Genomic DNA, 23,514 nt, shown 5'->3' on the forward strand with positions numbered 1-23,514 from the left:
TGCTGTTCAGTTCCCTTTAGGCTGCTGGTCGAGGCAGTGTGTACCGGGTGTGGCCGCTGCCGCATGCCAACGGCCATTTGAAGCCACAGGTGAGAGCTGAGTGTCCACTGGGGACCAAGTTAGTGAGCTGCCCCAGAACGAACATGACAAGCCCCCTCACCAGAAGTGCTACCCCACCCTGGATACCCCATACACAGCAGCATACATTGGATGAAATCCTTTGTCAGTAATTGATCGGAGCTAATACAGTTTTATAGTACTGTAGTGGTGTTGATAGTGTTCTAATTTGTTCTGTATTTCATTTAAATGCGTAACTTGCTACTCAGTTAAACAATAGTTTGTCTTTTTAACAATTTTCACAACACTTTGGCTAATTGGGGCAGCTAATTAGGCCAAAATGCACTGGCCCTGATGTGTCCCAATTAACTGGAATCCACTGTGTCACGTTACAAAGATTATGTCTGAGTCTTTGATTCAAAACTTGCAACCATTTCACAATTCAATGTCATCTTGCCCAGTTTAATGTAAACTGCTGATATTTATTAACTTTACGACTGAGACCGTTCAGCCCAGCAGGCCCTCACTGTACCTGCTCCCCTCACCATCTCACACTACTCCATTCCCCCTCACCTTCCATTTTAACGAGTGTACCCTTAATTGGTTAGTGCTTGGCATAGTTCTCTGTTTGCGCATCACTAAATTTGTTAAACTTGTAAAGATTCTCACGGTTTTTAAATGTGTGGGGTGAAACGATTTGAACCTTGAACACATTCCCAGGCAGTCTGCTCTTGGCACTAGTCCACATTTTGCTTTGCTGTCCTGTAATAGTGATATTGTCTATCCTCTGTCTAACAGATCGCCAACCTACCTTCATCAGGATCTCCCCTTCCAAAACTTTCAGTGGCATTGTGATCATTCAGGTAGAGGCAAAAGAAAGCAGCTTTAATTGAATTTGTATTCATGCTACTCAGATTTATTCATGAAAAAGTTGCCTATGTTCTGAGTTTTAATTTCAGTTAATACACCTCATTAGAATGAAGGTGTGCTTGAAATAATAACCAGGCTTGATGCACTGGGTTTTTGTATATGATCTGATTTTTGTATATGATCTGATTTTTGTAATGTCGAGAGATGTTTTCTTGATGCATTCATTATGATTTTGAAGGATTTTATTTGCTGTTGCATTCTGGGGAAAAAAACTGTGTGTTCTTTCTTGATTTCTGCTCAGTTTTCAAGGGTTGCTCAGTTTAAGGATTGCTCTTGGGGTCCGTCTCTGATGAGCGTTTTTCTGATCAATGACCTGTAAGCATGTTTTCAATCAGCTGGTAATTAATGCAACGACTGCCTTATTCCGTTCCAGACTCTGGTGGCAGAGAGTTAGACCGTTGCTCCATTCTCTAGGATTTCCTGGATACATGCCAATATTTCCAGGGAACTGAGACAGTGAGGGTGCTAGAAAGGGAGTCAGGCTATTGCAACAAGTTTGAGAGGAATGGTTTAGTGTATTAAACTCTTTGCATTTGTAGGAATTTAAACTGATCACCTGCATACTATTCCTAATGCCAGAGAGAGAAAAGTGCCTCTTTCCCTTGGACATATTGTTTGTGGATTATAACAGCACTGGAGATACAGAAGAAATTACGCTTTGAGGTTCTTCTGGGATAAACGTGAAGAGGATGTTTCCTGTAGTGAGTGAGTCTAATACCAGAGGACACAGTCTCAGGATGTCTCATTAGAACAGCGATGAGGAGGAATTTCTTCTGCCAAAGAGTGGTGAATCTGTGGAATTAATTGCCACAGATGTCTGTGGAGGCCAAGTCATTGGGTACATTTAAACGGGAGATTGACAGGTTCTTGATTAGTAAGGGCATCAAAGGTTGCAGGGAGAAGGCAGGAGAATGAGTTTGAGAGGGATAATGAATCAGCCATGATGGACTGGCACACCAGACTCAATGAGCAGAATGGCTTATGGTCTTGTGGTCTAAAAGAAGGAAAAAGTTTTGTTATTTTCCAGGCTGCAATACCTTGCCCAGATCTGGCACCATATTATAAGATGTGAAGACTTTGGTGAAGTTATAGGGATTTATTGGGGTGGTTCCTGAACTAACAGTCTTGTGTACCATTGAGAATTCAGGAGGAGATTTGACAGAATGAAAGGTTTGAAATAAATTGATGGAAAACTGGCAATGAATAACCAGGGGGGGGGGGTTCAGATAAAAGGTAATCAGAGAGAGAATGAGAAAAATCTCTGTCTTCCATGGAGTCTCAGATTTGAAATACTCTGTCTGAGAGCAACGAGGACAGAGATGCAAATGGAGCTTCTGAAATGGATGCACTTAGAGTGGACAAAAAACAGTTGTGTGTGTTGCTGTGTCTTTGTGGGTGTGCGTGGGTGGGGTGAGACAGAGAGAAAGGGAGGGATTGGGACAGTCAGCCCTGTTGTCACAGTATTTGTACAACTGTGTGTGTAACACTGTGGAATTCATTGCCTCAGATAGCTGTAGAGGTCAAGTCATTATGTATATTTAAGACAGAGATTGATAAATTCTGGATTAGGAAGGGCGTGAATGGTTATGGGGAGAAGGCAGGAGAACGGGGTTGAGTGGGATAATATTTCAGCCATGATGGAATGGCACAGCAGACTCTATGGGCCAAATGGCCTAATTCTGCTCCTATGTCTTACTGACTTATGGTGTTATTCCACGTTAAAAGAAGCCCCACTCAGGCAGCTGCTGTTCCACAGTTCAGGACAGTTATAGAAAGCAGTGTTGATGACAGTCCAGCTGCCAGTGTTTCAGAGGTTCATGCAGAGTGTGCTGAGTGTATTGAGAATGTGCCGTGATTATACATCTGGGACATCCCCGAGTCCAACAAGAACACTGTGTTCCATCAACTCACAGTGATGGAGTTATGCATCTCCGATTTCTTTGCCTAACACTGGGAGAGTGCCATCTGCTACTTCATCCCTAAACTCTGGAATTCCTTCCCTAAATGCTCCCCATTTTGTTTTCTTTTAAAATAATCCTTCAAACCAACCTCCTTATCTGCCCTAATCTGTGCTAATGAAAGGCTCTGAAGAACATTTTGTCTGATAACAGACAACTCCTCAGTGAGGCAACCTGCAGCAGATTACCACACTGGAGGTGCTCTATCATAGAACCATAGGAACTGATGGATCAGAGAAGGAGATCCTTCAAACCATTGTTTTTACTAGGCTCCCCTCCCCACAAAAGGCTACTGAGACTTAAATCTGAAGTAAAATTATATGCTTTAAATATTCCGATTCAGATTTATTTAACACGTGCACATTGAAACGTATGGTGAAATGTGTTGTTTGCCTTAACAACCAACACAGCCTGGGGATGTGCGGGGGGCAGCCCGCCGGTGTTGCCACATTTTCCGGTGCCAGCATAGCACACCCACAATGCTCGGCAGAACAGCATTTGTTGAGTGTTTCCACATCTTGGACCATTCCGTGTGTAGGGCAGGGGGGATGATGTTGTGCAAAATTAGTTTTGCAGCCTCAGCAAATGGGCTTGGACGATACTCGTACTTCCATCAGTAAGTAAGTTACCTATTTATCTACAGGACAAGGTAAACACTAACCATTCAGTAAACCACTCAAGTTATATTCAGTTACAAATATATATCTACAGTGTGCACACGGGCCCCTCTTACTGCAGCACACTTCCACTGTTTCCATGGCACCATCTGCAACCTGGTCCACAGAGACCCAGAGAGAAAAAGAGACCAGGTGCTTTCAGTGTGCTAGATTTATACTCCACTTGTGCCGTGACATCATCAGCCAGTGCAGGTTCCAAACAGTAGCCTGTGGGAGGACTGCAATGCTTGTTAAACGTGCCAATCTCCAGCTAACATGGGAGAATATCTTTCAATGAACTGGTAAGATGGACATTTATTGCAACAGATGAAATGATGATCCTGGGATTCACTGGATCAAGCAGTGAGTTCTAGATCCCCACTATCACTTGGGTGAAAGAAAATCCTCCATACTTCTCTAATCCTCCCGCCAATTTCTGTCCTCTCGAGTAACTAACACCTTTGCCTCAAGAACTCAATCTCTCTTGTTCATCTCTCTTGTGATGTTAAGCGCCTAAGTCAAACCTCCCCTCCCCCTCTTTGTTAAACATCTCAAGAGTGGCCAAGAACTGAAATGGACTTACTTCCTGAATCAGAATCGGAATCAGAGTCGCCAAGATCTGAACTTCAACCTTTGGCTTTGCCCTCCAAATTTCCCTGACCTCTGGGTCATCTCACGATTCAAGATTGTTTCACGTCATTTCCAGTACACAAGTGTAAAGGAGAACAAAATTATTGTTACTCTTGTTCCAATGCCGCACCAAAGCAAACTCAATAAAATAAAGAACACAATAATAATAATAAAACTCGATAAGTATAAATCCCAGTGGGAGTAGGCAGTTTCAATGGCTTGGCAAGGGCCTGTGTCTGTGCTGTACTTACCTCTGACTCTATAACTCTAACTGCATAAGATAGCTTATATACATTGATTGCATATCCATAGAGTGAGGCTAGGCACAGGAGTCTCTGTACATAAGGTGACTGACAGGAAATGATAAAGCTGTGGTAGTTGGGGGTGTGGAGGGGTGGGTTAGTGTGAGGAGGTGTTGATCAGCTTTACTGCTTGTAGAAAGTAACAGTTTTTGAGTCTGAATTTGAGTTGACTTTATTACATACATCCTTCATATACATGAGGAGTAAAAATCTTTATGTTACGTCTCTGTCTAAATGTGCAATGTGTAATTTATACTAATATGTAATAAATAGTATGTACAACAGGACAGTCAATATAACATAGAAATACAGTAGTATTAGTGTGAATTAATCAGTCTGATGGCCTGGTGGAAGAAGCTGTCCCGGACACTGTTGGTCCTGGCTTTTACGCTGCGGTACCGTTTCCCGGATGGTAGCAGCTGGAATGGTTTGTGGTTGGGGTGACTCGAGTCCCCAGTGATCCTTCAGGCCCTTTTTACACACCTGTCTTTGCAAATGTCTTGAATAGTGGGAAGTTCACATCTACAGATGCGCTGGGCTGTCCACACCACTCTCTGCAGAGGCCTGCGATTGAGGGAAGCACCGTTCCCATACCAGTCAGTGATGCAGCCAGTCAGAATGCTCTCAATCATGCCCCTGTAGAAAATTCTTAGGATTTGGGGCCCCACGCCAAACTTCTTCAACTGTCTGAGGTGAAAGAGGCGCTGTTGTGTCTTTTTCACCTCACAGCCAGTATGTACAGACCATGCAAGATTATCGGTGATGTGTATGCCGAGGAATTTAAAGCTGTTCACCCTCTCAACATCAGATCCATTGATGTCAATAGGGGTTAACCTGTCTCCATTCCTCCTGTAGTCCACAACCAGCTCCCTTGTTTTTGTGACATTGAGGGAGAGGCTGTTTTCTTAACACCACTGTGTCAGGGTGATGACTTCCTCTCTGTAGGCTGCCTCGTTATTATTTGAGATTAGGCCAATCAGTGTAGTGTCGTCAGCAAATCTAATTAGCTGATTGGAGCTGTGGTGGCCACACAGTCGTGGGTGTACAGAGAGTAAGGGAGAGGGCTTAGGACACAGCCCTGAGGGGCACCTGTGTTGAGGGTCAGAGGGGCAGAGGTGAGGGAGCCCACTCTTACCACCTGCTGGCGATCTGACAGGAAGTCTGGAATCCAGCTACACAAGGCAGGGTGAGGTCTCGAAGTTTCTTGTTAAGCTTGGAGGGAATTATGGAGTTGAATGCTGAACTGTAGTCCAAGAACAGCATTCTCACATAAGCATCCTTCTCCAGATGTGTAAGGACGGTATGAAGAGCTGTGGCTATTGCGTGATCTGTCGATCGGTTGTGTAGGGAGGAGGTCCAGCGTGTGTGGTAACATGCTGCAGATTTGGTCCTGGTGTGAATGCTACGTAGCCTCCTCCCTGATGGGAGTGGGACAAACAGTCCATGAGCAGGGTGGTTGTGATTCTTCATGATGTTACTGGCCCTTATCCGGCACCTTTCTGAATATATGTCCTTAATGGTGGGTAGGCTGGTGCTAAGGATGTGCCGGGTATTTTTGACTACCCGTGGTAGAGCCCTCCTACCCTGCTGCAGTGCAGTCTCCGTACCGTGCAGTGATGCAGCCTGTCAGGGTGCTCTGTAGAATGATGTGAGTATGGATGGGCAAAGTCCAGCTCTCTCCAGCCTCCTCAGGGAGTCATCTCTCCTGATTGTGCAGAAAGGGCTCTGGGACCGTGAGCTTTAATAAATACCAACATTTGTAACGACTGATTCCCGAAGAATTAGTTAATAGTTTGCCACATTGCTGGACACACATCATCCGTACACCCAACTATTTATCAATTATCTTGTTTGTCCTCTCAGATCTCTGGTGTGGATAAATCATTCTTATACACGTTTGCTGCAACTACTGGTTTGTACTTCTCCCCTCCCCCCACATTCTGGCTTCTCTCCTCTTCCTTTCCAGTCCAGATGAAGGGTTTCGGCCCACAATATCGACTGCTTATTCCTCTCCGTAGATGATGCCTGACCTGCTGAGTTCCTCCAGCATTTCAATTCAAGTTTAATTTTAATTTAACCATATATGAATCCTCATAAGTACAGCCAAACAAGGCAGCATTACTACGGGGTCAAGCTGCAAAGACACATTACCAACAGTCACACACACAGTAAGCACACCCAAGATCACAATTTCATAATAAGAGTCCCATTATGCAAAAAGAGAGCGTGTGCTCTATGTTCTATGATTGGTATAATGGACATTGCTTTTCATGAGAGATTTTAGCAATATAGACTTAGATTCAGGGTCTATAATTAAGATATTTGCAACATATTCAGTGGTAAGAGAGGAATTTCTAGGCTGATGGAGAAAGCAATGGACAAGTAACTTTGTTATTTCTTCCATCAGCCCAGATCTTCCTCTCTCACCACTGAATATGTTGCACATTTCTTTGTACATCCCTCACATCTAAGTCCACATTGCAGAAGCTCTGATGAAGTGTTATTGACACCAATATGAAGCTCAGCTTCTCTTTCCACAGTTGCTGCTGAGCATTTCTAGCTTTTTCCTGTTTTATTCCGGACAGTCGTCATCTGCTTATAAACCACAGTCACTTCTGATACACTTGACAAGCCTTTCAGAACTCTAAGCAAATATTTTTGACCAACATTGTAATGAAGAGAATGAAGCTAATCTTGCACAAGATTCAAAAGGTGACATCTATCATTAAAGACCGCCATCACCATGACATGACCTCTTCTCATTGCTACAATCCGGGAGGAGGTACAGGAGTCTGACGCCACACATTCAATCTTTCAGGAACAGCTTCTTCCCCTCTATCATCAGATTTCTGAATGGACAATGAACCAATGAACACTATTGTTCTGCCGTCTTTTTGCATTACTTAAGTTAATTTTGTATGTATATTTCTTATTGTAATTTACAGTTTTTTTGTATTATGTATTGCAATGTATTCCTGCGTACAGCAACCAATTTCATGACATATGCCAATGGTAGTAAACCTGAGGCACACACACAAAATGCCGGGGGAACTCAGCAGGCCAGGCAGCATCTATGGAAAAGAGTAAACAGTCGACGTTTCAGGCTGAGATCCTTCTTCGGGACTCAAGGGTCAACTTCTCTTTTCCGTAGATGATGCCTGGCCTGCTGAGTTCCTCCGGCATCTTGTGTGTGTTGTTGCTTGGATATCCAGTATCTGCAGACTTTCTCTTGTTGGTGACAAACATGAGTCTGATTCTGATTCTAAATATTCAAGTTTATTTGTCATGTGTACATCGAAACACACAGTGAGATGTGTTGTCTGTGTTAACAACCAACACACGCAAGGGTGAGCTGGGGACAGGCCACAAGTGTCACCGCTCATTCCAGTGCCAACATTGCAAGCCCACCATGCTCACCACAACAACATAGAACACAACAAGCAACAAAACAACATCAAGACAATTTCCTCTTTCCCTCTCTCACACACACACCAAGGCAGCTCCTTTTCATCAGCCTCCAGTATTAACTTACACTCACTCTCCAGCTTAAGTTTCCTAAAATCATAGTACAACTCACACTTCCGTTATTGGAATTGGTTTATTATTATCACAAGTATCAAGATACAGTGAAAAGTTTGTTTTGCATATTTTCATACGGATTGAACTATTACTCAGTGCATTGAGGTAGAACAAGATAAAGTAACAGCAGAACACAGAATGAAGTGTAACAGCTACAGGGAAAGTGCAGAACATCATCATCATCATTATGTGCCGTGTTGTATGATGTGGGCGATCATGACCATGACCATGATTGTTCTTGGACAAATTTTTCTACAGAAGTAGTTTGCCATTGCCTTCTTCTGGGCCGTGTCTTTACGAGACGGGTGGCCCCAGACATTATCAAAGCTCTTCAGAGATTGTCTGCCTGGCATCAGTGGTCACATAACCAGGACTTGTGATCTGCACCAGCTGCTCATACGACTATCCACCACCTGCTGCTATGGCTTCATGTAACCCTGATCGGGGGGCTAAGTAGGTGCCACAACTTGCCCAAGGGCGACCTTCAGGCTAGCAGAGGGAAAGAACGCCTTACACCTCCTTTGGTAGAGACGTAACTCCATCCCACTACCCAAATGGAGTACAAGGTAAAAAAAACAGAACGCAGAATGAAGTGTAACAGCTACAGAGAAAGTACAGCACAGTTAGACAATAAGATGCACAATTATAACGAGTAAATTGTGAGGTCAAGAGTCCATTTTAGAATCAGAATCGGGTTTATTATAAGACTATAAGACCATAAGACATAGGAGCAGAATTAGGCCATTTGACCCATTGAGTCTGCTCCGCCATTCCACCATGGCTGATTCTTTCTTTCCCCTCCTCAGTCCCATTCCACGACCTTCTCCCCGTAACCTTTGATGACATGTCCAATCAAGAACCTATCAATCTCTGTCTAAAACACGCCCAGTGACCTGGCCTCCACAGCTGCCTGTGGCAACAAATTCCACAAATTCACCGCCCACTGGCTAAAGAAATTTCTCTGCATTTCTGTTTTAAATGGATGCCCCTCTATCCTGAGGTTATGCCCTCTTGTCCTAGGTTCTCCCACCATGGGAAACATCCTTTCCACATCTACTCTGTGTAGGCCTTTCAACATTCAAAGGTTTCAATGAGATCCCCCCCTCATCCTTCTGAATTCCAGCAAGTACAGGCCCAGAGCCATCAAACGTTCCTCGTATGATAACCCTTTCATTCCCGAAATCATCCTTGTGAACCTCCTCTGAACCCTCTACAATGCCAGCACATCTTTTCTTAGATGAGGAGCCCAGAACTGTTCACAGTACTCAAGGTGAGTACAGTGCCTTATAAAGCCTCAGCACCACATCCCTGATCTTGTATTCTAGACCTCTTGAAGAGAGATTGCATTTGCTTTCCTCACCCCATCTGCAGAAACTTTGTGTTTGTGATTTATGCACAAAATGCTGGAGGAACTCAGCAGGCCAGGCAACATCTGTGGAAAAAAGTATAGTCGATGTTTCGGGCCATAACGTCGACTGTACTTTTTTCCATAGATGCCGCCTGGCCTGCTGAGTTCCTCCAGCATTTTGTGTGTGTTGCTCGGATTTCCAACATCCGCAAAAACTCTTGTGTTTGTGATTTAGTTGGGGAAGCCTTGTAACATAAGAACTCCACCATGGATGGTTGCAATCCTGGCTCTGAAAGGAGGAGGGTTGGGCATGAGGCTAGCAACAACATTCTGTAAAAACCCAAAACAGCAGAGGGAGCTCCAAAGTCCTCATCCCTGTGAGAGGAAGGATTGTTGGCTTATGAAGGTGTGTGATCGCAGGGATGATCAACCCTCGGCCCAGGACAGAGGACTCTGGCAAGCTGCTGTTGGCGGCCTATGGCCCGCAAGGTTGAAGGGCTTAAGAAGAAGAATTCAGTAGCAGAACGATATTACAATGCCAACGACCCAGGTTCAGTTTCAGCTGCTGTCTGTACGTTCTCCCCGCACCCACACGGGTTTCCTTTGGGTGCTCCGGTTTCCTCCCACATTCCAAAGGCAGATGGGTTATTAGGTTAATTGGTCACATGGTTGTAACCGAGTGGCGCGGGCTCGTTGGGCTGGAAGGGCCTGTTACCGAGCTGTATCTCAAAATGTAAAATACAGTTATGCTGGTATTGGACTGAATGTGTGTTAATTGGAACAGTCTGCAATAAAGGCAAAGCCAATTGTGATCTTCACTCTTCAAAGTTCAAAGTAAAATTTATTATCAGAGTACATACATGTCGCCATATACAACCCTGAGATTCTTTTCCTGCGGGCATACTTAACAAATCTATAGAACAGTAAATGTAAACAGCATCTGTAAACTGTAAATGTCAGGAACTGTGAACTGTAAACAAACTGTGCAGATGCAGATAATGAATAAATAGCAATAAATAACGAGAATGAAATAACAAGATAAATGAGTCCTTGAATGAGTGTAGTTATTCCCTTTTCTTCAAGAGCCTGATGGTTAAGGGGCAGTAACTGTCCTTGAACCTGGTGGTGTGAGTCCTCTACCTTCTTCCTGATGGTAGCAGTGAGAAGAGAGCATGGCCTGGGTGGTGAGGATCTTTGATGATGGACGCTGCTTTTCTATGGCAACGTTTCATGTAGATGTGCTCAACGGTTTTTACCCGTGATGTACTGGGCTGAATTCATTAACTTTTGTAGGATTTTCCACTCAAAGGCATTGGGGCTCCCATACCAGGCTGTAATGCAGCCGGTCAGCATACGTTCCACCGCACATCAATGGAAGATTGTCAAAGTTTTCGATGACATGCTGAATCTCCGCAGATTCCTGAGGAAGTGAAGAAGTATCTGCTCTTAAGTGTTTGAGGATCGCATTTGTCCAAAGTTTAACTTCAGAGGCAGTTTGAACTGAGATATTGCTCATGCTGTTCTGAACAGTCAATCTTAAACTCCAGCTGAAGGACCAAACACTATTAACGAGGAGTGTTTGATGGTAGGGGAAAGAGATTGTGGTCTTCCCCGTCAATAAAGCACCCTGACAGTCAAAACAAACACTTTGACGGAGCGTCCAATCCAAGCAGCAAGCAGATTGCTAATTCAGTCTCATCTTTCCTTAAATGCCTGCTTTCTGCCCTCTGGTCCTGACCAGACACACACACACACACACACACAAAACCATTGAGCAAGGTTGGTTTGAGCCAAGCTGGAATTTTCAGTTTCCATTAAGTGCCCCAAACAAATGTCAGAACTGCCGCCGACATTTACCATGGTTGTGAATCAAATACTCTTTATTTTCTTTCTCTAAAATTACAAGAGGAAGGCAAGGGTTCACAGGTTCAAACTATTAAAGGGTAATTTTGGGATTGATAATAGGAAATTCTCTGTTACACAGGGGGTAATTAATACACAGATGGAACTCCTGATAGATTAGTGGGTGAGTAAAGAAAATACCTGGAATCACTTAAAGAACAATGGGGTATTTTATTAGGCAGAGATTAGTTTCTTGGAGACCACCTTTAGCTGTCTGTGTGATCCAATGCACCTTGCAGAGGTAGACTCACTTTCAGGGACTCTGCAGTATATGATCTGTGAATTATTTCTTTACTTTTTTTTATTGTCTGTACGATTTGTTCTTTACTCACACATTAGATGTTTGACGATCTTTGTGGTGTGGGGTTTTTTCATGGATTCTATTGTGTCTCTGTGTTTTGTGGCTGCTTGTAAGGAGACGAATCTCAAGGTTGTATATAGTATACATACTTTGATAATAAATGTACCTTGACATCAAGATTTCAAAGGTTTCCAAGTACATTTAATATCAGAGTATATATACAGTATGCATCCTGAAATTCATACTCTTCACAGACACACGAAACAAGAAACCCCATAGAACAACTGATAGAAACGTTGAACCCCCCCCCCACCGCTGACCTTCGCACACACAGCAGCAAAAGCAACAGCTCCTGCCCACCCCCACCGCTCCCTGACTTCCAGCCTCCCAGCCACAAGGGCACGTCTTCCAGGCCTTTCCTGGAGATAGTGAAGCACTAGGCCACACAGTCAGTCGAAAACCCACTGCTTGTGAAGAACCGTAGTTTAAACTGTAGATCACAGACTCTTACAGAACCACAACCACCTTGAAAAGAAAAGAAAGACGTAAGAGAAGAGAAATAGACCGTTTTGTGGACGAACTGGAAGAAATTGCCTGGTCTGCAGAGCCTAACTTGACTTTGCCACCCCTCTCCTACTTTAAAATCCCCTTCAATATTTACCTTTTTGAGCTAATTTTGCCTGCCCGATAATCTGCTCTATGGGACCTTGTGTCCCAAGTATTGTTTTCATGCAGTATATAACATTTCAGCAAACAATGAAATATTAAATGAAATTGTTTCTTTTTAAGATGGATCAATTCAATGGCCCAGATGCCTCACAGTCATACAGAACAGAAACAGACCCTTTGGCCCATCTGGCCCATGCTGACCAACTAATTAACGTCCATTTTCCTGTGTTTGATCCATATCCCTCTGAACCCTCCTTATTCATGTATCTGTACAAGTACCTTTTAAATGTTGTTAATGTACCTGCTTCGACCACTTTCTCGGGCAACTCATTCCACATACAGACCACCCTCTGACTGAAAACTTTATTAAATCTCTCCCTTCTCACCTGGAACCTGTGCTTTCTTGTTTTTGCTTCCTCAGTCTTGGGAAAAATACTGAGTGCATTCACCCTGTCTATGTCCCTCATATTCTATACACCTCTATAAGGACACCCTGCATTCTTCTGGGATGTCTCATCCTGTCTGTCTCCCTCATATCTTTGAATACTCTGTATTCTCCACTGGGTAAATTCCTAGCCTTCTCAACCCCTCTCTGTAACTGACTCAATCCCATCTACAATTAACATTATAAACTAGAGACTGGGGGGTGGGCACGGTACCGTAGTGCTTAGCGTAACACTATTACAATGCCAACTGTAAGACCAGGTTCAGTTGCCACTTCAGAGTGGCACGGTACCATAGTGACCAGCACAACACTTTACAGTACCAGTGATCCAGGTTCAATTCTTCCTGCTGCCTGTAAGGAACTTGTATAGTCTCCCCATGACCATGTGGGTTTCCTCCGGAAGCTCGGGTTTCCTCCCACAGTCCAAAGTGTATGGGTTAGGGTGAGTAAGTTGTGGGCATGTTGTGGTGGTGTTGGAAGTGTGACAACACTTGTGGGCTGCCCCCTGCATGTTCTCGATACAAATGACATGTTGCACAGAATGGTTCAATGGACATGTAACAAATAAAGCTAATCTCTCTTTTACTCCCCTCCGCTATATTGATAGATAACTTCATCTTTGATCTTTCATAGGCTATTTTATATATAAATTTGTTTAAACATCCAGGCCTGCCTATCACCTATTTACATAACTATCTGTAATAAAGCAGATTTCTCAGTGCATGTGGAATCTCCAGCCAGTCTCCACATACCCTACAATTATAATTAGAAGGCATATTTAACATCTCTTTCTCTAACCTGAAAATTTCTCCAGCCTCCTCTTCTCCCTTTTTCCATTTGCCATTCTGGACCCCTCTTACCTGTCCATTACCTCCCTGTGGTTCCCCTCCTCTTTCCCTTTCTCCCATGGTCCTCTTTCCTCTCTTATCAAGTTCCTTCTACAGACCTTGTCCTCTTCCACCTATCACCTCCCAGCATCTCCAATCACCCCGCCCCCTCACCTGGATTCACCTATCACCTTCTAGCTGGTACACCTTCCCTTCCCACCCCTCCCCCCACCTTCCTATTTTGCCCACTTTCCTTCTGATCTTGATGAAGGGTCTCAGCCCAAAACATTGACTCTTTATTCCTCTCCGCAGAGGCTGCCTGACTTGCTGAGTTCTTCCAGCACTTTGTGTGTGTTGCTCTGGATTTCCAGCATCTGCAGAATCTCATGTGTTTATGACTTCATTAGAATTCATTTGCCATAGTTTGCCCATTTGTTTACTTCACTAATTTCTCTTTGTAAATCTCTTAGAACTGAATATGTATCCATTCATCTATCTATCCATTTATTCATTTATTTATTTAGAGATACAGGGTGGTGTAGGCCCTTCCGGCCCAACGATTCGCACTGCACAGCAATACACCTATTTAACCCTAGCCTAATCAGAGGATAATTACCAATTAACCTACTAACCACTTTGGACTTCGGACTGTAGGAAGAAACCAGAGCATCCGGAGGAAATCCACGCACTCACGGGAACAATGTGCAAACTTCTTACAGAGGACACTGGGATTGAACTTTGAACTCCAACGCTCTGAGTTGTAATAGCATCGTGCTAACCTCTACGCTACTGTGGCGCCCCATTGATACATTCAATAATGCTACATCCCAGCTGAGTCACGGGGGACACGATAATACCTGTGTTAAATCAAAAGCCATGATTTAACCAGGTTGTACTGTCAAACTGAAAAAGGAATGGAGGTATTAAGGAGAACAAATTAAGACAAGGATTGCCCTGGATCTGACCTGCTCCCTGGATGACATCTGAGATAGTGGACGCATTAGTAATGATCTTCCTAAACTACCCGGATCTGGGAATGGTCCCAGCAGATCGGGAGATGCAAAGATGTATCATTGTTCACGAGGGGGTTTGGAAAGAACTCAGCAACCCAGCAGCCAGTAAACTGACATCTGTTTCCAGAGAATTGCTGGAATCTGTTACTAAGGATGTGGTAACATCGTTCTTATGTAAACAGTTAGCTAAAGACCCCTTTCATTTCAATACAAAGGGAAGCGATTTACATGGTTAATTTGCAAGAAATTACCAGATAATAAATGGTTGTTTTCAGGAACACTCACATGCTGTGTAAGGATAGACCGTGCAGAAGAATTCAAGTCCAGCAAATATTCTGGAGCACATTTACTGAAGTTACAAGGAGGGAAGATAAGGCCATAAGACATAGGAGCAGAATTAGTCCATTCGGCTCCTTGAGGGTGCACAGCCATTCCATCATGGCTGATTTATTATCCCTCTCAATCTCATTTTAAAATCTTTTCATTAATTATTATTGAAGATTAACAAAAAAAGATACATTAAGTCAACACACACAAAATGCTGGTGAAACACAGCAGGCCAGGCAGCATCTATAGGAAGAAGCACTTGTCGACGTTTCGGGCCGAGACTCTTCGTCAGGACTAACTGAAAGGAATTGAAAGTAAGAGATTTGAAAATAGTGGGGGGAGGGGGAAATGCGAAATGATAGGAGAAGACCGGAGGGGGTGGGGTGAAGCTAAAAGCTGGAAAGGTGATTGGCAAAAGTGATACAGAGTCAATATGATACATTAAGTCAATATGTCATTATGTACAATAAAGAATTAAATTAGCAAATAACTGATTAACAAAGCTAAGCAATATATCAATAATAATAAGAAAAACTAAAGAGTTAAGAATATTTTTTTGAAGAAAAAGAAGGAAAAAAAAGAACCCCTACTAACTGGAAAAAAACCAAAAAAAAACCATTGGGAGCACAACTCCGAAGCTATACATCATACAAGCTTCCATTCCTCTCAATCTCATTCTTCTGCCTTACCCCTGTAACCTTTGACACTCTGACTAATCAAGAACCTCCAAGAGGAGGAATTTGTTTAGACAGGGTGGTGAATCTGCGGAATTCATTGACACATAGGGCTGTGGTGGCCAAATCACTGGGGATATTTAAACCGTGGGTTGATAGGTTCCAGATTAGTTAGGACATCGTAGGTTACAGAGAGAAGGCAGGAGAATAGGGTTGAGAGGGATAATGTCAGCCATGATGGAATGGTGCAGCAGACTTGATGAGCCATATGTCTTATTAATTTATGGGTTTTATTTTGGAAGAAAGAATAGAGAATGGAGCATTTTTTCATGGTGAGAATCTAGTAAATGTGGGCAGAGTGCAGGTTTCAGATTTCTTGTGAAAGCACACAGTTGCTTTAGTCTCCATTCATAAGGAAGAGCTTGGGTGCGGATTCCTGGGAAGGGGAGAGTGACTGGCGGTGACTGCCACCATATTAATATTCTCTGCCCATGTTTTCTACTATACTCACTCATCTAGAACTCTGACATTCCGAACCACAGCTTATTCAAATGCAGCTTCTTAAATATATGATACCCCAGGGAACAGCACAGCCTAGTCGTTGCCTCATGGCTGCAGTGACCCAGGTTCATCCCCGACCTGTGCTGTCTGTGTGGAGTTTGCACACTCTTCTTGGCTCCTCCCAGCTCCCAAACATATGTTGGTTGGTTGGTTAATTGGACTCAGTAGCTTGCCCCCACTGAATGGGTGAGTCAGGGAGAGCTGATAGGAATCTGAGTGGAATATTTATTTTTTATTTAATCAGAGGGGTCAGACAGGCGATTCTGTGGACACAGGAAAGAAGCATGAATGGTAGTTTGCCTCCCAGGTGCCAGGGTCCGGGACGTTTCTGATCACGTCCATGATATTCTGAAGTGGGAAGGAAAACAACCAGAGGTTGTGGTACATATTGGTGCCAACGACATAGGTAGGAAAAGGGAGGAGGTCCTGAAAAGGTCCTTTAACATCTACCGGATGATGCTGAGGATGTTCTATGAGTCTGTAGTGGCCAGTGCTATCATGTTTGCTGTTGTGTGCTGGGGCAGCAGGCTGAGGGTAGCAGACACCAACAGAATCAACAAACTCATTCGTAAGGCCAGTGATGTTGTGGGGGTGGAACTGGACTCTCTGATGGTGGTGTCTGAAAGGAGGATGCTGTCCAAGTTGCATGCCATCTTGGACAATGTCTCCCATCCACTCCATAATGTACTGGTTAGGCACAGGAGTACGTTCAGCCAGAGACTCATTCCACCGAGATGCAACACTGAGTGTAATAGGAAGTCATTCCTACCTGTGGCAATTAAACTTTACAACTCCTCCCTCAGAGTGTCAGACACCCTGAGCCAATAGGCTGGTCCTGGACTTATTTCCACTTGGCATGATTAACTTATTATTATTTAATTATTTATGGTTTTATATTGCAATATTTCTTCACTATTCTTGGTTGGTGCGGCTGTAACGAAACCTAATTTCCCTCGGGAGCAATAAAGTATGTCTGTCTGTCTGTCAAAACAGACTACAGGGAGATGGAAAGGAAGTTGAGAAGCAGGACCTCAAAGGTAGTAATCTCGGGATTACTGTCTGTGCCACATGACAGTGAGTATTGGAATAGAGTGAGGTGGAGGATAAATGCATGGCTGAGAGATTGCAGCGGGGGCAGGGATTCAGATTTCTGAATCATTGGGACCTCTTTTGGGGCAGGTGTGACCTGTACAAAAAGGGCGGGTTGCACTTGAATCCCAGGGGGACAAATATCCTGATGTGGAGGTTTACTAAGGCTATTGGGGAGAGTTTAAACTAGAATTGCTGGGGGGTGGGAACCGAACTGAGGAGACGAAGGAAGAAGCGGTTGGCTCACAAATGTAGAAAGTTTGGAGACAGTGCAAGAGGAAGGATGGGCAGGTGATAGAGAAGGGATGCGCTCAGACCGATGGTTTGAGATGTGTCTATTTTAATGCAAGGAGTATTATGAACAAAGCAGATGAGCTTAAAGTGTGGATCAGTACTTGGAGCTATGATATTGTGGCCATTACAGAAACTTGGATGTTTCAGGGGCAGGCATTAGATGTTTCAGAAAGGACAGGGAGGCAGGCAAAGGAGGGCACTGTTAATCAGAGATAGTCTCACAGCTGCAGAAAAGGAGGAGGTCATGGAGGGATTGTCTACAGGGTCTCTGTGGGTGGAAGTTAGGAACAGAAAGGTGTCAATAACTCTACTGGGTGTTTTTTATAGCCCACCCAACAGGGACATCAAGACGCAGATAGGGAGACAGATTCTGGAAAGGTGTAATAATAACAGGGTTGTCATGGTGGGAGATTTTAAGTTCCCAAATATCAATTGGCATCTCCCTAGAGCGAGGGGTTTAGATGGGGAGAAGTTTGTTAGGTGTATTCAAGAAGGTTTCTTGACACAATATGTAGATAAACCTGCAAGAGGAGAGGCTGTACTTGATCTGATATTGGGAAATGAACCTGGTCGGGTGTCAGGTCTCTCAGTGGGAGAGCATTTTGGACAAGTTAGGAAAGCCGTTAATTGGAGTAAAGAGAAATATGGAGCTATCAGGCAGGAACTTGGAAGCATAAATTAGGAACAGATGTTCTCAGGGAAATGTACAGAAGAAATGTGGCAAATGTTCAGGGGATATTTGCGTGGAGTTCTGCATAGGTACATTCCAATGAGACAGGGAAGTTATGGTAGGGTTCAGGAACTGTGGTATACAAAGACTGTTGTAAATCTAGTCAAGAAGAAAAGAAAAGCTTACAAAAGGTTAAAAAAACTAGGTAATGATAGAGATAGTAACATAGAAAACCTACAGCACAATACAGGCCCTTCGGCCCACAAAGTTGTGCCGAACATGTCCCTACCTTAGAAATTACTAGGCTTTCCCATAGCCCTCTATTTTACTAAGCTCCATGTACCTTTCTAAAAGCCTCTCAAAAGACCCTATCATATCCGCCTCCACCACCGTTGCAGGCAGCCCATTCCACGCACTCACCACTCTCTGAGTAAAAAACTTACCCCTGACATCTCCTCTGTACCTATGAAATTAGGCGAGCCAATAGGGGCCATTAGGAGGCCTTGGCAGACAGGATTAAGGAAAACCCCAAGGCATTTTACAAGTATGTAAAGAGCCAGAGGATAAGATGTCAGAGAATAGGACCATTCAAGTGTGACAGTGGAAAAGTGTGTATGGAGCCAGAGAAGATAGCGGGGTACTTAATGAATACTTTGCTTCAGTATTGACTACAGAAAAGGATCTTGGCAATTGTAGGGATGTCTTACAGCGGACTGAAAAGCTTGAGCATATAGATCATAAGAAAAAGGATGTGCTGGAGCTTTTGGAAAGCATCAAGTTGGATAAGTCACCGGGACCGAACGAGATGTACCCCGGGCTACTGTGGGAGGTGAGGGAGGAGATTGCTGAACCTCTGGCGATGATCTTTGCATCATCAATGGGGACGGGAGAGGTTCCGGAGGATTGGAGAGTTGTGGATGTTGTTCCCTTAATCAAGAAAGGGAGTAGAGATAGTCTAGGAAATTATAGACCAGTGAGTCTTACTTCAGTGGTTGGTAAGTTGATGAAAAAGATCCTGAGAGGCAGGATTTATGAACATTTGAAGAGGCATAATATGATTAGAAATAGTCAGCATGGCTTTGTCAAAGGCAGGTCGTGCCTTATGAGCCAGATTGAATTTTTTGAGGATGTGACTAAACACGTTGATGAAGGTAGAGCAGTTGATGTAGTGTATATGGATTTCAGTAAGGCATTTGACTAGCTACCCCATGCAAGGCTTATTGAGAAAGTAAAGAGGCATGGGATTGAAGGGGACATTGCTTTGTGGATCCAGAACTGGCTTGCCCACAGAAGGCAGAGTGGTTTTAGACGGATCATATTCTGCATAGAGGTTGGTGTGTGCCTCAGGGATCTGTTCTGTGACCCCTACTCTTCATGATTTTTATAAATGACCTGGATGAGGAAGTGGAAGGATGTGTTTGTAAATTTGCTGATGACGCAAAGGTTGGGGGTGTTGTGGATAGTGTGGAGGGCTGTCAGAGGTTACAGCGGGACATTGATAGGATGCAAAACTGGGCTGAGAAGTGGCAGATGGATTTCAACCCAGATAAGTGTGAAGTGATTTATTTTGGTAGGTCAAATATGATGGCAGAATATAGTATTAATGGTAAGGCTCTTGGAGCTGTGGAGGATCAGAGGGATCTTGGGGTCCAAGTCCATAGAACACTCAAAGCTGCTGCACAGGTTGACTCTGTGGTTAAGGAGGCTTTCATCAATTGTGGGATTGAGTTTAAGAGCGAAGAGGTAATGTTGCAGCTATATAGGACCCTGGTCAGACCCACTTGGAGTACTGTGCTCAGTTCTGGTCGTCTCACTACAGGAATGATGTGGATACCATAGTAAGGTGGCAGAGGAGATTTACAAGGATGTTGCCTGGATTGGGGGATGTGCCTTATGATAATAGGTTAAGTGAACTTGGCCTTTTCTCCTTGAAGTGACGGAGGATGAGAGGTGACCTGATAGAGGTGTACAAGATGATGAGAGGCATTGATCATGTGGATAGTCAGAGGCTTTTTCCCAGGGCTGAAATGGTTGCCACAAGAGGACACAGGTTTAAGGAGCTGGGGAGTAGGTATAGAGGAGATGTCAGGGGTAAGTTTTTTATGCAGAGAGTGGTGAGTGCGTGGAATAGGCTGGCGGTGACAGTGGTGGAGGCGGACACGATAGTGTCTTTTAAGAAACTCCTGGATGGGTATATGGAGCTCAGAAAAATAGAGGGCTAAGGGTATCCCTAGGTAATTTCTAAGGTAAGGACATGTTCAGCAGAGCTTTGTGGGCTGAAGGGCCTGTATTGTGCTGTAGGTTTTCTATGTTCTATGTTTCTGCTTATTTATTTAGAGATGCAGCGCAAAACAAGCCCTTCCAGCCCAGTGAGTCGCATCACCTCACACTCACCTCCTTCACCCTAGCCTAATAGTAGGACAATATACAATGATTAATTAATCTACCAACTGGTATGGCTTTCGACTGTGGAAGGAAATCAGAGCACCCAGAGGAAACCCACATGGTCTGGGGAGGATGTACAAACTCCTTACAGATGGCACTGGAATTGAACCCCAGATTCTGAGTGCCACAAGCTGTAATTGTGTTACGTTAACTGCCACACTACCGTGGCGTAAGTGAGTGCTTGAAGGGCCTGCTGACCCCAAAGACCTGTTTCCCTATGGTATGATTCCATGACTCTGTACGCTGAGGGAGACAGATCTTTAACCTGTTGAGGGGACAAGGGTTATGCAGATAACCCCAAGAGATTCAGCAGATGCTGGAAATCGACAGGAACACACACAAAATGCTGGAGGAACTCAGCAGGTTTATTCCTATGGAGAGGAATAAACATTTCCAGCCATGTCCCTTCATCAAGACATTGGGTTTCGGGAGGTTAATTTGGTGTGGGTAAGTGAGTGATGGAATCTATAGGGAATTGGGAATGTCAGGAGAATAAGACAGGATGAGTGTAAGTGGATGTTTGATGGCCAGTGTTAGTTCAATGTGCCAAAGGACCTGTTCCTTGTACTGTACATATAATTTTCAGGCACTTTCTCAAGTGCTTCCATGTCCTTGCATGCTGAAAAAATATAAAATGTTGCTTTATATGAATTCCAAACTGATTTTCTTGATAATGTGGATTATTGTTTCAGTGGTGGAAATGTATAATCTTTGCCCATATTTAATTTCTCCCATGGTCCACGCTCCTCTCCTATCAGATTCCATCTTCTTCAGCCCTTTACCTTTTCCACCTATCCCCGCCCAGCTTCTTACTTCATTTCACTCCCCCACCCACCCGCCTTCCCCCTCACGATCTCAACTATCACCCTTTGAATTCTGGTTTCTTCCCCCGATTTCTCTTCCAGTCCTGATGAAGGGTCTTGGTCTGAAATTGTTGACTGTTTATTTTGCTGCCTGACCTGCTGAGTTCCTCCAGCATTTTGCGTGTGTTGCTCTGGATTTCCAGCATCAGCAAAATCTCCTGTGAGAATGTTAGTATTCTGTCTAAATTAATGCATTGATCATCCAAATTCCTGGCCTAATAATCCAATGATGTCAATCTGACTTCCATTGTGGTAGTTAAATAATTTTAAAACATTAATTCAATAATCTGGAACAAACTGAAGGAGAAATTCGATCTAGTTTCGCAACAACACACACAAATCCCACTGCTGTTTGTAAGGAGTTTGTATGTTCTGCCCATGATGGTGTGGGTTTCCTCCGGGTGCTCTGGTTTTCTCCCACAGTCCAAAGGTGTACCGGTTGGCAGGTTAATTAGTCATTGTAACATGTCCCGTGATCAGGCCAGGGTTAAATCGGGGGTTGCTGGATGGCGTGGCTCGAAGGCCGAGAAAGGCCCACTGTGTGCTGTATGGCAATAAATAAATAGGTAGAAACACTGGAAGAACTCAGCAGGCCAGGCTGAGAACAGTCGATGTTTTGGGCTGAGGCCCTTCTTGTTTTTATTAGACCCTCGAATGGACCTCTCATATGGGAAGGCTGATCTCTTGATCATCCAATCAGCTTCTTAGTGGCTCTTGCACTTTATTTATTTACCCACCCTACATTTTATTTGTAGCCGCCAATACATATTTTGCATCCTGTTTTCCTTTTATTTCCTCGATCTACTCATACATGTGTTGTGTTTTCTATGTTCCATGTTCTATGAATGGCATGATATTCAAACAAATGTTTTTCACTGTACCTCGGTAAACGTGACAATGATAGCATAGAAGACCATAAGACCTTAGGATATAGGAGCAGAATTAGGTCATTTGGCCCATTGAGTCTGCTCAATGGTAAGTTGATGGAGAAGATCCTGAGAAGCAGGATTTATGAACATTTGGAGAGGCATAAATGATTAGGAATAGTCAGCATTGCCTTGTCAAAGGCAGGTTGTGCCTTACGAGCCAGATTGAATTCTTTGAGGATGTGACTAAACACATTGATGAAGGTAGAGCAGTAGATGTAGTGTATATGGATTTCAGCGAGGTATTTGACAAGCTGTCCCATACAAGGCTTATTGAGAAAGTAAGGAGGCACGGGATCAATGGGGATCTTGCTTTGTGGGTCCAGAATTGGCTTGCTCACAGAAGACAAAGAGTGGTTGTAGACGGGTCATATCCTGCATGGAGGTCAGTGACCAGTGGTGTGCCTCAGTTCTGGGACCCCTTCTCTTCGTAACTTTTATAAATGACCTGGATGAGGAAGTGGAGGGATGACTTAGTGAGTTTGCTGATGACACAAAGGTTGGGGGTGTTGTGGATAATGTGGAGGGCAGTCAGAGGTTACAGCCCAGTAATCAATAGGATGCAAAACTGGGCTGAGAAGTGGCAGATGGAGTTCAACCCAGATAAGTGTGAGGTGGTTCATTTTGGTAGATCAAATATGATGGCAGAATATAGTAATATTGGTAAGACTCTTGGCAGTGTGGAGGATCAGAGGGATCTTGGGGTCTGAGTCCATAGGACACTCAAAGCTTCTACGCAAGTTGACTCTGTGGTTAAGAAAGCATACAGTGCATTGGCCGTCATCAACAGTGGGATTGAGTTTAAGACCTGAGAGGTAATGTTGCAGCTATATAGGACCCTGTTCAGATCCAACTTGGAGTACTGTGCTCAGTTCTGGTCACCTCACTACAGGAAGGATGTGGAAACCATAGAAAGGGTGCAGAGGAGATTTACAAGGATGTTGCCTGGTTTGAGGAGCATGCCTTATGAGAATAGGTTGAGTGAACTCGGCCTTTTCTCCTTGGAGCAGTGGAGGATGAGAGGTGACCTGATAGAGGTGTGTAAGAT

At 43.9% G+C, this 23,514-nt stretch overlaps 1 protein-coding gene across 1 annotated transcript in view; it reads left to right on the forward strand.

The window, feature by feature from the left end:
* Window positions 1–827: 827 nt before the first annotated feature.
* Window positions 828–23,514, forward strand: part of LOC140729723 (uncharacterized) — a 135,950-nt gene continuing 113,263 nt past the window's right edge. The window contains exon 1 of the mRNA XM_073049837.1: window positions 828–920. The gene's annotated coding sequence lies outside the window, so the exon portion shown is untranslated. The remainder of the gene's footprint in view (window positions 921–23,514) is intronic.

This window comes from Hemitrygon akajei, chromosome 6, assembly GCF_048418815.1.
Source record: "Hemitrygon akajei chromosome 6, sHemAka1.3, whole genome shotgun sequence".
Taxonomy (NCBI): domain Eukaryota; kingdom Metazoa; phylum Chordata; class Chondrichthyes; order Myliobatiformes; family Dasyatidae; genus Hemitrygon; species Hemitrygon akajei.